General features: G+C 50.0%; 1 protein-coding gene across 4 annotated transcripts in view; it reads left to right on the forward strand.

Annotated features, from left to right (window-relative positions):
- Positions 1 to 16,683, forward strand: part of satb2 (SATB homeobox 2) — a 595,400-nt gene that overhangs the window by 124,479 nt on the left and 454,238 nt on the right. The gene's annotated exons all lie outside the window — the stretch shown is intronic.

Consider the following 16,683-nt stretch of genomic DNA (forward strand, 5'->3'; position numbering starts at 1 on the left):
CATTTACACAACGTCCCATTTACATACTGCCCCATTTACACACCGTCTGATTTACACACTGCCCCATTTAAACACCGCCCCATTTACACACCGTCACTTTTACTCACCGACCCATTTGCACACCGCCCCCTTTTACACACCGCCCCAATTACACACTGCCCTATTTATACACCGCCCCTTTTACACACCGTGATATTTAGACACCGCCCCATTTGCACACTGCCCCATTTACACACCGGGCTATTTATACATCACCCTGTTTGCACACCGCCCGATTTACACACCGTCCCATTTACACATCACCCCGTTTACACATCGCCCCATTTACAGACCGCCCCATTTACACACCGTTCCAGTTATACACCGCCCCTTTTACACACTGCCCCATTTACACACCGTCCCATTCACACACCGCCCCATTTGCACTCCGTGCCAGTTACTCACCGCCCCATTTACACACCATCCCATTTGCACACCGCCCCTTTTACACACCGGCCTATTCACACATCACCATGTTTACACACCGCCCGATTTACACACTGCCCCTTTTACACACTACCGCATTTACACCCCCCCATTTACACACCGCCCCTTTCTACTCAGCGTCCCATTTACACGCCGCCCCATTTACTCACTGCCCCATTTAGACACCACCCAATTTACACACCGCCCCATTTACACACCGCCCCATTTACACACCGCCCCATTTACACACCACCCCATTTACACACCACTCCATTTACACACTGCTCCATTTACACACCGTGCCATTTACACACCACCCCATTTACACACCGTCCCATTTACACTCCACCCCTTTTACACACCGTCTGATTTACATACCGCCCCTTTTAGAGACTGTCCCATTTACACACCGTCCCATTTACACACCGGCCCATTTACACACCGACCCATTTACGCACCTTCCCATTTACACATCGCCCCATTTACACACCGCCCCATTCACACACCGTCCCAGTTACACAACACCCCTTTTACACACTGCCCCATTTACTCACCGCCCCATTTACACACCGCCCCATTTACTCACTGCCCCATTTACACACCATGCCATTTACACACCTCCCCATTTACACACCGCCCCATTTACACACCGCTCCATTTACACACCACCTCATTTACACACCGTGCCATTTACACACCACCCCATTTACACACCATCCCATTTACACTCTGCCCCTTTTACACTCCGTCCGATTTACATACCGCCCCTTTTACACACCGCCCCATTTACACACCGTCTCATTTACACACTATCCGATTTAAGCACCGCGCCTTTTACACACCACCCCATTTACATACCACCCCATTTAAACACTGGCCCATTTACGCACCGACCCATTTACGCACCCTCCCATTTACACATCGCCCCATTTACACACCGCCCCATTTACACACTGCCCCATTTACACACCGCCCCATTTACACACCGCCCCTTTTACACACCGGCCCATTTAAACACCGCCCCATTTACACTCTGCCACTTTTACACACTGCCCCATTTACACACCGCCCCATTTACACACCACCCCATTCACACACCGCCCCATTTACACAATGCCACCTTTACACACCGTCCCATTTATACACCGTCCCATTTATACACCGCTCCATTTACACACCATCCCATTTACACAATGCCACCTTTACACACCGCCTCATTTACACACCGCCCCATTTACACACCATCCCATTTACACAATGCCACCTTTACACACCGCCTCATTTACACACCATCCTATTTACACACCGCCCATTTTATACACTGTCCCATTTACACACCGTTCGATTTACACAGTGCCCATTTTACCCACTGCGACATTTACACACCGCCCCATTTACACACCACCCCATTTCAACATTGCCCCATTTACACACCGTCCCTTTTATACACCGCCTGATTTACACACCGCGCCATTTACACATCGCCCCAATTACACACGGTCCCATTTACACACTGTCCCATTTACACACCGCCGTTTACACATCACCCCATTTACACAGTGCCACATTTACACTCCGTCCCATTACACACCGTCCCATTTGCACACCGCCCCATTTACACAGTGCCACTTTTACACACTGCCTCATTTACACACCATCCCATTCACACACCGCCCCATTTACACACCGCCCCCATTTACACACCGCCCCCATTTACACACCGCCCTATTTATACACCGCCCCTTTTGCACTCCGTGATATTTACACACCGCCCCATTTGCACACCGCCCCTTTTACACACCGCCCCATTTACACACCGGGCTATTTACACATCACCCTGTTTACACACCGCCCGATTTACACACCGTCCCATTTACACATCACCCCGTTTACGCATCGCCCCATTTGCACACCGCCCCATTTACACAGTGCCACTTTTACACACTGCCTCATTTACACACCATCCCATTTACACAACGTCCCATTTACATACTGCCCCATTTACACACCGTCTGATTTACACACTGCCCCATTTAAACACCGCCCCATTTACACACCGTCACTTTTACTCACCGACCCATTTGCACACCGCCCCCTTTTACACACCGCCCCAATTACACACTGCCCTATTTATACACCGCCCCTTTTACACACCGTGATATTTAGACACCGCCCCATTTGCACACTGCCCCATTTACACACCGGGCTATTTATACATCACCCTGTTTGCACACCGCCCGATTTACACACCGTCCCATTTACACATCACCCCGTTTACACATCGCCCCATTTACAGACCGCCCCATTTACACACCGTTCCAGTTATACACCGCCCCTTTTACACACTGCCCCATTTACACACCGTCCCATTCACACACCGCCCCATTTGCACTCCGTGCCAGTTACTCACCGCCCCATTTACACACCATCCCATTTGCACACCGCCCCTTTTACACACCGGCCTATTCACACATCACCATGTTTACACACCGCCCGATTTACACACTGCCCCTTTTACACACTACCGCATTTACACCCCCCCATTTACACACCGCCCCTTTCTACTCAGCGTCCCATTTACACGCCGCCCCATTTACTCACTGCCCCATTTAGACACCACCCAATTTACACACCGCCCCATTTACACACCGCCCCATTTACACACCGCCCCATTTACACACCACCCCATTTACACACCACTCCATTTACACACTGCTCCATTTACACACCGTGCCATTTACACACCACCCCATTTACACACCGTCCCATTTACACTCCACCCCTTTTACACACCGTCTGATTTACATACCGCCCCTTTTAGAGACTGTCCCATTTACACACCGTCCCATTTACACACCGGCCCATTTACACACCGACCCATTTACGCACCTTCCCATTTACACATCGCCCCATTTACACACCGCCCCATTCACACACCGTCCCAGTTACACAACACCCCTTTTACACACTGCCCCATTTACTCACCGCCCCATTTACACACCGCCCCATTTACTCACTGCCCCATTTACACACCATGCCATTTACACACCTCCCCATTTACACACCGCCCCATTTACACACCGCTCCATTTACACACCACCTCATTTACACACCGTGCCATTTACACACCACCCCATTTACACACCATCCCATTTACACTCTGCCCCTTTTACACTCCGTCCGATTTACATACCGCCCCTTTTACACACCGCCCCATTTACACACCGTCTCATTTACACACTATCCGATTTAAGCACCGCGCCTTTTACACACCACCCCATTTACATACCACCCCATTTAAACACTGGCCCATTTACGCACCGACCCATTTACGCACCCTCCCATTTACACATCGCCCCATTTACACACCGCCCCATTTACACACTGCCCCATTTACACACCGCCCCATTTACACACCGCCCCTTTTACACACCGGCCCATTTAAACACCGCCCCATTTACACTCTGCCACTTTTACACACTGCCCCATTTACACACCGCCCCATTTACACACCACCCCATTTAAGCACCGCGCCTTTTACACACCACCCCATTTACACACCGACCCATTTAAACACCGACCCATTTAACCACCTTCCCATTTACACATCGCCCCATTTACATACCGCCCCATTTACATACCGTCCCATTTACACACCGCCCATTTACACACCTGCCCATTTACACACCGCCCCATTTACACACGGCCCCTTTTACACACTGCCCCATTTACACACCATCCCATTTACACACCACCCCGTTTAAACACTGCACCATTTACCACCGCCCCTTTTACACACTGCCCCGTTTACACACTGCCCCATTTACGCACCACGCAATTTACACACCGCCCCATTCACACACTGCCCCATTTACACACCGTCCCATTTACACACTGCCCCATTTGCACTCCGTCGCAATTACTCACCGCCCCATTTACACACCATCCAATTTGCACACCGCCCCATTTACACACCGGCCTATTCACACATCACCCTGTTTACACATCGCCCCATTTACACACCGACCCATTTAAACACCGACCCATTTAACCACCTTCCCATTTACACACCGCCCCATTTACATACCGTCCCATTTACACACCGCCCATTTACACACCTGCCCATTTACACACTGCCACATTTACGTACCGCCCCACTTACACGCCACCCCATTTACACACCGCGCCTTTTACACACCGCCACATTTACAAAACGCCACATTTACAAACCACCCCATTTACACACCGCTCGATTTACACAGCATCCCATTTACACCCTGCCCCATTTACACACCGTTTGATTTACACACTGCCTCATTTACACACGGCCCCTTTTACACACTGCCCCATTTACACACCATCCCATTTACACACCACCCCGTTTAAACACTGCACCATTTACCACCGCCCCTTTTACACACTGCCCCGTTTACACACTGCCCCATTTACGCACCACGCAATTTACACACCGCCCCATTCACACACTGCCCCATTTACACACCGTCCCATTTACACACTGCCCCATTTGCACTCCGTCGCAATTACTCACCGCCCCATTTACACACCATCCAATTTACACATCACCCCATTTACACACTGCCACATTTACACACTGCCTCATTTACACAACGTCCCATTTACATACTGCCCCATTTACACACCGTTTGATTTACACACCGCCCCTTTTACACACCGTGCCATTTACACACCACCCCATTTACACACTTTCCCATTTACACACCACCCCATTTACACACCGCCCCGTTTACACACTGCCCCATTTACACACCGTCCCATTTACACACCGCCGTTTACACATCACCCCATTTACACACTGCCACATTTACACACTGCCTCATTTACACAACGTCCCATTTACATACTGCCCCATTTACACACCGTTTGATTTACACACTGCCCCATTTACACACCGGCCCCTTTACACACCGACCCATTCATACACCACCCCATTTACACTCCATGCCATTTACACACCGTCCGATTTACACACCGACCCTTTCTACACACCGCCCCATTTACACACCGTCCTATTTACACACCGTCCCTTTTGCACACTGCCCCATTTACACACCGTCCCATTTACACACTGCCCCATTTACATACTGCCCCATTTACACACCGTGCCATTTACACACTGCCCCATTTACACTCCGCCCCTTTTACATACCGCCCCATTTACACACCATCCCATTTACTCACTGGGTCATTTACACACCATCCCATTTACACACCACACCATTTACACACTGCCCCATTTACACATTGCCCCATTTACACACCGTCCCATTTACACACTGCCTCATTTACACAACATCCCATTTACTCACTGGGTCATTTACACACCGTCCCATTTACACACCACACCATTTACACACTGCCTCATTTACACACCGCCCCATTTACTCACCGCCCCATTTACACACTGTCCCTTTTACACACCGCCCCATTTACACCCCGTCCCTTTTATACACCGCCTGAATTACACACCGCCCCATTTACGCACCGCCCCATTTACACACCACCCCATTTACACACTGCCCCATTTACACACCATCTGATTACACACTGTCCCATTTGCACACCGCTCCATTTACACAATGTTCCAATTACACACCGTCCCATTTACATGCCGCCCCATTTACATACCGCCCCATTTACACACTGTCCCTTTTACACACCGCTCCATTTACACACCATCCCATTTACACACCGTCCCTTTTACACACCACCCCATTTACAAACCATCCCATTTACACACCGTCCCATTTACACGCTGCCCCATTTACACACCGTGCCATTTACACACCACCCCATTTACACACCGCCACATTTACACACTGCCTCATTTACACACCATCCCCTTCACACAACGTCCCATTTACATACTGCCCCATTTACACACCGTCTGATTTACACACTGCCCCATTTACACACCGCCCCCAATTACACGCAACCCCATTTACACACTGCCCCATTTACACACTGGCCCCTTTACACACCGACCCATTCATACACCACCCCATTTACACACCATGCCATTTACACACCGTCCCATTTACACACCGACCCTTTCTACACACCGCCCCATTTACACACCGTCCCATTTACACACCGTCCCATTTACACACTGCCCCATTTACACACCGTCCCATTTACACACTGCCCCATTTACATACCGCCCCATTTACACACCGTGCCATTTACACACTGCCCCATTTACACACTGCCCCATTTACACACTGCCTCATTTACACACCATCCCATTTACTCACTGGGTCATTTACACACCGTCCCATTTACACACCACACCATTTACACACCGCCCCATTTACACACTGCCCCATTTACTCACTGCCCCATTTACACACCACCCCATTTACACACTGTCCCTTTTACACACCACCCCATTTACACCCCGTCCCTTTTATACACCGCCTGAATTACACACTGCCCCATTTGCACACCGCTCCATTTACACACTGCCCCATTTACACACTGTCCCATTTACACGCCGCCTCATTTACACACCGTCCCTTTTATACACCGCCTGACTTACACACCGCCCCATTTACACGCTGCCCCATTTACACACCACCCATTTATGCACTGCCCCATTTACACACCACCCCACTTACACTCTGCCCCATTTACACACCGCCCCTTTTACACACCTACCCATTTACACACCGCCCCATTGACACACTGTCCCATTTACACACCACCCCATTTACACACCTACCCATTTATGCACCGACCCATTCATACACCGTTGCTTTACACACTGTCCCATTTACACATTGCCCCAGTTACACACCGCCCCATTTAGACATTGTCCGATTTACACGCCAACTCATTTACACACTGTCCCATTTAAAACTGCCCCATTTACACACCATCCGATTTACATACCGCCCCTTTTACACACCGCCCCATTTACACAACGCCCCATTTACACACCGCCCCATTTACACACGCCCCATTTACACACCGTTCGATTTACACAGCATCCCATTTACACCCAGCCCCATTTACAAACCATTCGATTTACACACCGCCCCTTTTACATTCTGCCACTTTTACACACCGCCCCATTTACACACCGCCCCATTTACACACCGCGCCTTTTACACACCGCGCCTTTTACGCACTGCTGCTTACACACCATGCCATTTATACACACCACCCCATTTACACACCGCCCCATTTACACACCACCCCATTTAAACACCACCCCATTTACACACTGCCCCATGTACCCACTGCCCCTTTTACACACCGCCCCATTTACACACCACCCCTTTTACACTCCTCGCCTTTTACAGACCGCCCCTTTTACAAACAGTTCCATCTACACTCCGCCCCATTTACACACTGCCCCATTTACACACCGCCCCATTTACACTGTCCCATTTACAATCCGCTCGATTTACACAGCGCCCAGTTTACCCACCGCGCCATTTACACACCGCCCTTTTTACACATCGCCCTTTTTACACACCGTCCCATTTAAACACCGCCCCATTTACACACCATCCCATTTACACAATGCCACCTTTACACACCGTCCCATTTACACACCGCCCCATTTACACAATGCCACCTTTACACACCGTCCCATTTATACACCGTCCCATTTATACACCGCTCCATTTACACACCATCCCATTTACACAATGCCACCTTTACACACCGCCTCATTTACACACCGCCCCATTTACACACCATCCCATTTACACAATGCCACCTTTACACACCGCCTCATTTACACACCATCCTATTTACACACCGCCCATTTTATACACTGTCCCATTTACACACCGTTCGATTTACACAGTGCCCATTTTACCCACTGCGACATTTACACACCGCCCCATTTACACACCACCCCATTTCAACATTGCCCCATTTACACACCGTCCCTTTTATACACCGCCTGATTTACACACCGCGCCATTTACACATCGCCCCAATTACACACGGTTCCATTTACACACTGTCCCATTTACACACCGCCGTTTACACATCACCCCATTTACACAGTGCCACATTTACACTCCGTCCCATTACACACCGTCCCATTTGCACACCGCCCCATTTACACAGTGCCACTTTTACACACTGCCTCATTTACACACCATCCCATTCACACACCGCCCCATTTACACACCGCCCCCATTTACACACCGCCCCCATTTACACACCGCCCTATTTATACACCGCCCCTTTTGCACTCCGTGATATTTACACACCGCCCCATTTGCACACCGCCCCTTTTACACACCGCCCCATTTACACACCGGGCTATTTACACATCACCCTGTTTACACACCGCCCGATTTACACACCGTCCCATTTACACATCACCCCGTTTACGCATCGCCCCATTTGCACACCGCCCCATTTACACAGTGCCACTTTTACACACTGCCTCATTTACACACCATCCCATTTACACAACGTCCCATTTACATACTGCCCCATTTACACACCGTCTGATTTACACACTGCCCCATTTAAACACCGCCCCATTTACACACCGTCACTTTTACTCACCGACCCATTTGCACACCGCCCCCTTTTACACACCGCCCCAATTACACACTGCCCTATTTATACACCGCCCCTTTTACACACCGTGATATTTAGACACCGCCCCATTTGCACACTGCCCCATTTACACACCGGGCTATTTATACATCACCCTGTTTGCACACCGCCCGATTTACACACCGTCCCATTTACACATCACCCCGTTTACACATCGCCCCATTTACAGACCGCCCCATTTACACACCGTTCCAGTTATACACCGCCCCTTTTACACACTGCCCCATTTACACACCGTCCCATTCACACACCGCCCCATTTGCACTCCGTGCCAGTTACTCACCGCCCCATTTACACACCATCCCATTTGCACACCGCCCCTTTTACACACCGGCCTATTCACACATCACCATGTTTACACACCGCCCGATTTACACACTGCCCCTTTTACACACTACCGCATTTACACCCCCCCATTTACACACCGCCCCTTTCTACTCAGCGTCCCATTTACACGCCGCCCCATTTACTCACTGCCCCATTTAGACACCACCCAATTTACACACCGCCCCATTTACACACCGCCCCATTTACACACCGCCCCATTTACACACCACCCCATTTACACACCACTCCATTTACACACTGCTCCATTTACACACCGTGCCATTTACACACCACCCCATTTACACACCGTCCCATTTACACTCCACCCCTTTTACACACCGTCTGATTTACATACCGCCCCTTTTAGAGACTGTCCCATTTACACACCGTCCCATTTACACACCGGCCCATTTACACACCGACCCATTTACGCACCTTCCCATTTACACATCGCCCCATTTACACACCGCCCCATTCACACACCGTCCCAGTTACACAACACCCCTTTTACACACTGCCCCATTTACTCACCGCCCCATTTACACACCGCCCCATTTACTCACTGCCCCATTTACACACCATGCCATTTACACACCTCCCCATTTACACACCGCCCCATTTACACACCGCTCCATTTACACACCACCTCATTTACACACCGTGCCATTTACACACCACCCCATTTACACACCATCCCATTTACACTCTGCCCCTTTTACACTCCGTCCGATTTACATACCGCCCCTTTTACACACCGCCCCATTTACACACCGTCTCATTTACACACTATCCGATTTAAGCACCGCGCCTTTTACACACCACCCCATTTACATACCACCCCATTTAAACACTGGCCCATTTACGCACCGACCCATTTACGCACCCTCCCATTTACACATCGCCCCATTTACACACCGCCCCATTTACACACTGCCCCATTTACACACCGCCCCATTTACACACCGCCCCTTTTACACACCGGCCCATTTAAACACCGCCCCATTTACACTCTGCCACTTTTACACACTGCCCCATTTACACACCGCCCCATTTACACACCACCCCATTTAAGCACCGCGCCTTTTACACACCACCCCATTTACACACCGACCCATTTAAACACCGACCCATTTAACCACCTTCCCATTTACACATCGCCCCATTTACATACCGCCCCATTTACATACCGTCCCATTTACACACCGCCCATTTACACACCTGCCCATTTACACACTGCCACATTTACGTACCGCCCCACTTACACGCCACACCATTTACACACCGCGCCTTTTACACACCGCCACATTTACAAAACGCCACATTTACAAACCACCCCATTTACACACCGCTCGATTTACACAGCATCCCATTTACACCCTGCCCCATTTACACACCGCCCCATTTACACACGGCCCCTTTTACACACTGCCCCATTTACACACCATCCCATTTACACACCACCCCGTTTAAACACTGCACCATTTACCACCGCCCCTTTTACACACTGCCCCGTTTACACACTGCCCCATTTACGCACCACGCAATTTACACACCGCCCCATTCACACACTGCCCCATTTACACACCGTCCCATTTACACACTGCCCCATTTGCACTCCGTCGCAATTACTCACCGCCCCATTTACACACCATCCAATTTGCACACCGCCCCATTTACACACCGGCCTATTCACACATCACCCTGTTTACACATCGCCCCATTTACACACCTCCCCTTTTACACACAGCCCCATTTACACACCGCCCCATTTACACACCGTCCAATTTACACACCACGCCATTTACACACCGCCCCATTTACACACCATCCCATTTGCGCACTGCCCCTTTTACACACCGGCCTATTCACACATCACCATGTTTACACACCGCCCGATTTACACACCGTCCCATTTACACATCACCCCGTTGGCACATCGTCCCATTTACACACTGCCCCTTTTACACACTACCCCATTTACACCCCCCCATTTACATACTGCCCCATTTACACACCGCTCCATTTACACACCATCCCATTTACACACCGTCCCATTTGCATGCCGCCTCATTTACACACCGTCTGACTTACACACCGCCCCATTTACACGCTGCCCCATTTACACACCACCCATTTATGCACCGCCCCATTTACACACCGGCCGTTTACACACTGCCCCATTTACACACCGCCCCTTTTACACACCGTGCCATTTACACACCACCCCATTTACACACTTTCCCATTTACACACCACCCCATTTACACACCGCCCCGTTTACACACTGCCCCATTTACACACCGTCCCATTTACACACCGCCGTTTACACATCACCCCATTTACACACTGCCACATTTACACACTGCCTCATTTACACAACGTCCCATTTACATACTGCCCCATTTACACACCGTTTGATTTACACACTGCCCCATTTACACACCGACCCATTCATACACCACCCCATTTACACTCCATGCCATTTACACACCGTCCGATTTACACACCGACCCTTTCTACACACTGCCCCATTTACACACCGTCCTATTTACACACCGTCCCATTTGCACACTGCCCCATTTACACACCGTCCCATTTACACACTGCCCCATTTACATACTGCCCCATTTACACACCGTGCCATTTACACACTGCCCCATTTACACACCGCCCCATTTACACACTGCCCCATTTACGCTCTGCCCCATTTACACACTGCCCCATTAACACACCGCCCCATTTACACACCACCCCATTTACACACCATCCAATTTGCACACCACCCCATTTGTACACCGCCCCATTTGCACACCGCCCGTTTTACACTCCGCCCCTTTTACATACCGCCCCATTTACACACCACCCCATTTATTCACTGGGTCATTTACACACCGTCCCATTTACACACCACACCATTTACACACCGCCCCATTTACACACCGCCCCATTTATACATCGCCCCATTAACACACCATGCCATTTACACACTGCCTCATTTACACACCATCTCATTTACTCACTGGGTCATTTACACACCGTCCCATTTACACACCACACCATTTACACACCGCCCCATTTACATACCGCCCCATTTACTCACTGCCCCATTTACACACTGCCCCATTTATACACCGCCTGAATTACACACCGCCCCATTTACGCACCGCCCCATTTACATACCGCCCCATTTACACACTGTCCCTTTTACACACCGCCCCATTTACACACCATCGCATTTACACACCGTCCCATTTACACGCCGCCTCATTTACACACCGCCCCTTTTATACACCGCCTGACTTACACACCACCCCATTTACACGCTGCCCCATTTACACACCACCCATTTATGCACCGCCCCATTTACACACTGCCCCATTTACACACCGCCCCATTTACACACCGCCCCTTTTACACACCGTGCCATTTACACACCACCCCATTTACACACCGACCCATTTATGCACCGACTCATTCATACACCGTTGCTTTACACACTGTCCCATTTACACATTGCCCCAGTTACACACCGCCCCATTTACACACCGTCCCATTTACACGCCACCTCATTTACACACCACCCTATTTATACACCGCCCCTTTTACACTCCGTGATACTTACACACTGCCCCATTTGCACACCATCCCATTTGCACACCATCCCATTTACACACCGCCCCATTTACACACCGGGCTATTTACACATCACCCCGTTTACACACCGCCCGATTTACACACCGTCCCATTTACACATCACTCCGTTTACACATCGCCCCATTTGCACACTGCCCCATTTACACAGTGCCATTTTTACACACTGCCTCATTTACACACCACCCCATTTACACAACGTCCCATTTACATACTGCCCCATTTACACACCGTCTGAGTTACACACTGCCCCATTTACACACTGCCCCATTTACACACCATCACTTTTACTCACTGCCCCATTTACACACCGCCCCCATTTACACCGCCCCATTTACACACTGCCCTATTTATACACCGCCCCTTTTACACACCGTGATATTTACACACCGCCCCATTTGCACACCATCCCATTTACACACTGCCCCTTTTATACACCGCCCCATTTATACACCGCCCCATTTAAAGACCGGGCTATTTACACATCGCCCCGTTTACACATCGCCCCATTTACACACCGCCCCAGTTATACACCATCCCATTTGCACACCGCCTCTTTTACACACCGGCCTATTCACACATCACCCTGTTTACACACCGCCCGATTTACACACCGTCCCATTTACACATCACCCCATTGACACATCGCCCCATTTACACACTGCCCCTTTTACACACTACCCCATTTACACACCGCCCCTTTCTACTCACCGCCCCATTTACACGCCGCCCCATTTACTCACCGCCCCATTTACACACCACCCAATTTACACACTGCCCCATTTACACACCGCCCCATTTACACACCACCCCATTTACACCCCGCTCCATTTACACACAGCCCCATTTACACACCGTGCCATTTACACACCACCTCATTTACACACCGTCCCATTTACATACCGCCCCTTTTAGACACTGTCCCATTTACACACCGCCCCATTTACACACCGCTCCATTTACACACCGCTCCATTTACACACCGCCCCATTTACACATCATGCCATTTACACACCGCCCCATTTACACACCATCCCATTTACACTCTGCCCCTTTTACACTCCGTCCGATTTACATACCGCCCCTTTTACACACCACCCCATTTACACACCGTCCCATTTACATACCGCCTCATTTACACACCATCCGATTTACGCACCGCGCCTTTTACACACCACCCCATTTACATACCGCCCCATTTACAAACCACTCCATTTACACAACGTTCGATTTACACAGCGTCCCATTCACACCCTGCCCCATTAACACACCGTTCGATTTACACACTGCCCCATTGACACACTGCCCCATTTACACACCACCCCATTTACACACTGTCCCATTTACACACCGCCCCTTTCTACACACCGCCCCATTTACACACTGTCCCATTTACTCACTGCCCCATTTACACACCACCCAATTTACACACCGCCCAATTTACACACCGCCCAATTTACACACTGTCCCATTTACACACCATCACTTTACACACCGCCCATTTACACACCGCCCCTTTTACACACTGCCCCATTTACACACCATCCCATTTAAAGTCTGCCCCTTTTAAAGACCTTCCGATTTACACACCGCCCCTTTTACACACTGCTGCATTCACACACCGCCCCATTTACACACCACCACATTTACATACCGCCCCATTTACACACCGCCCCATTTACAAACCACTCCATTTACACAACGTTCGATTTACACAGCGTCCCATTCACACCCTGCCCCATTAACACACTGTTCGATTTACACACCGCCCCATTTACACACCACCCCATTTACACATTGCCCCGTTTACAGACTGCCCCATTTACACACTGCCCCATTTACACACAGCCCTATTTACACACCGCCCCATTTAAACACCGCGCCATTTATACACCACCCCATTTACACACTGCCCCATTTACACACCATCCCAATTACACACCGCCGCTTTTACACAACGCCCCATTTACACACCGCCCCATTTACACACCGCCCCATTTACACACCGCCCCATTTGCACTCCGTCCCATTTACACATCGGCCTATTTACACATCACCCTTTTTACACACCGCCACATTTACACAATGCCCCATTTACAAACCAGCCCATTTACACACCGTTTGATTTACACAGCGTCCCATTTACACCCTGCCCCATTTACACACCTCCCCATTTACACACAGCCCCACTTACGCACTGCCCCTTTTACACATTACCCTGTTTACACACCTCCCCATTTACACACTGCCCCATTTACACACTGGCCCATTTACGCACCGACCCATTTACACATCACCCTGTTTACACATCGCCCCATTTACACACCTCCCCATTTACACACAGCCCCATTTACACACCACCCCATTTACACACCTTCCCAATTACACATCGTCCCATTTACACACCGCCCCATTTACACACCGCCCCATTTACACACTGCCCCATTTACACACCGCCCCATTTACACACTGCCCCATTTACGCACCGCCCCATTTACACACCGTCCCATTTACACACCGCCCCATTTACACACCGCCCCCTTTACACACCAGCCCATTTACACACCGCTCCATTTACACACTGCCACTTTTACACACTGCCCCATTTACACACCACCCCATTTAAGCACCGCGCCTTTTACACACCACCCCATTTACACACCGACCCATTTAAACACCGACCCATTTAAACACCTTCCCATTTACACATTGCCCCATTTACACACCGCCCCATTTACACACCGTCCCATTTACACACCACCCATTTACACACCTGCCCATTTACACACTGCCACGTTTAGATACTGCCCCATTTACACGCCACCCCATTTACACGCCACCCCATTTACACACCGCGCCTTTTACACACCGCCACATTTACACAACGCCACATTTACAAACCACCCCATTTACACACCGTTCGATTTATACAGCATCCCATTTACACCCTGCCCCATTTACACACTGTTTGATTTACACACCGCCCCATTTACACACGGCCCCTTTTACACACTGCCCCATTTACACACCATCCCATTTACACACCACCCCATTTAAACACTGCCCCATTTACACACCGCCCCTTTTACACATTGCCCCGTTTACACACTGCCCCATTTACGCACCACCCAATTTACACACCGCCCCATTCACACACTGCCCCATTTACACACCGTCCCATTTACAAACCGCCCCATTTGCACTCCGTCGCAATTACTCACCGCCCCATTTACACACCATCCAATTTGCAGGCCGCCTCATTTACACACCGGCCTATTCACACATCACCCTGTTTACACACTGCCCGATTTACACACCATCCCATTTACACATCACCCTGTTTACACATCGCCCCATTTACACACCTCCCCATTTACACACAGCCCCATTTACACACAGCCCCATTTACACACCACCCCATTTACACACCGCCCCATTTACACACCACCCAATTTACGACCGCCCCATTTACACACCGTCCCATTTACACACCGTCACTTTACGCACCGCTCCATTTACACACCGCCCCATTTACACACTGCCCCATTTACACACCGTCCCATTTACACTGTGCCCCTTTTACACACCATCCAATTTACATACCGCCCCTTT

Source organism: Somniosus microcephalus, chromosome 4, assembly GCF_052327205.1.
Source record: "Somniosus microcephalus isolate GS21.2 chromosome 4, FLI_Smic_1.0, whole genome shotgun sequence".
NCBI classification, from domain to species: domain Eukaryota; kingdom Metazoa; phylum Chordata; class Chondrichthyes; order Squaliformes; family Somniosidae; genus Somniosus; species Somniosus microcephalus.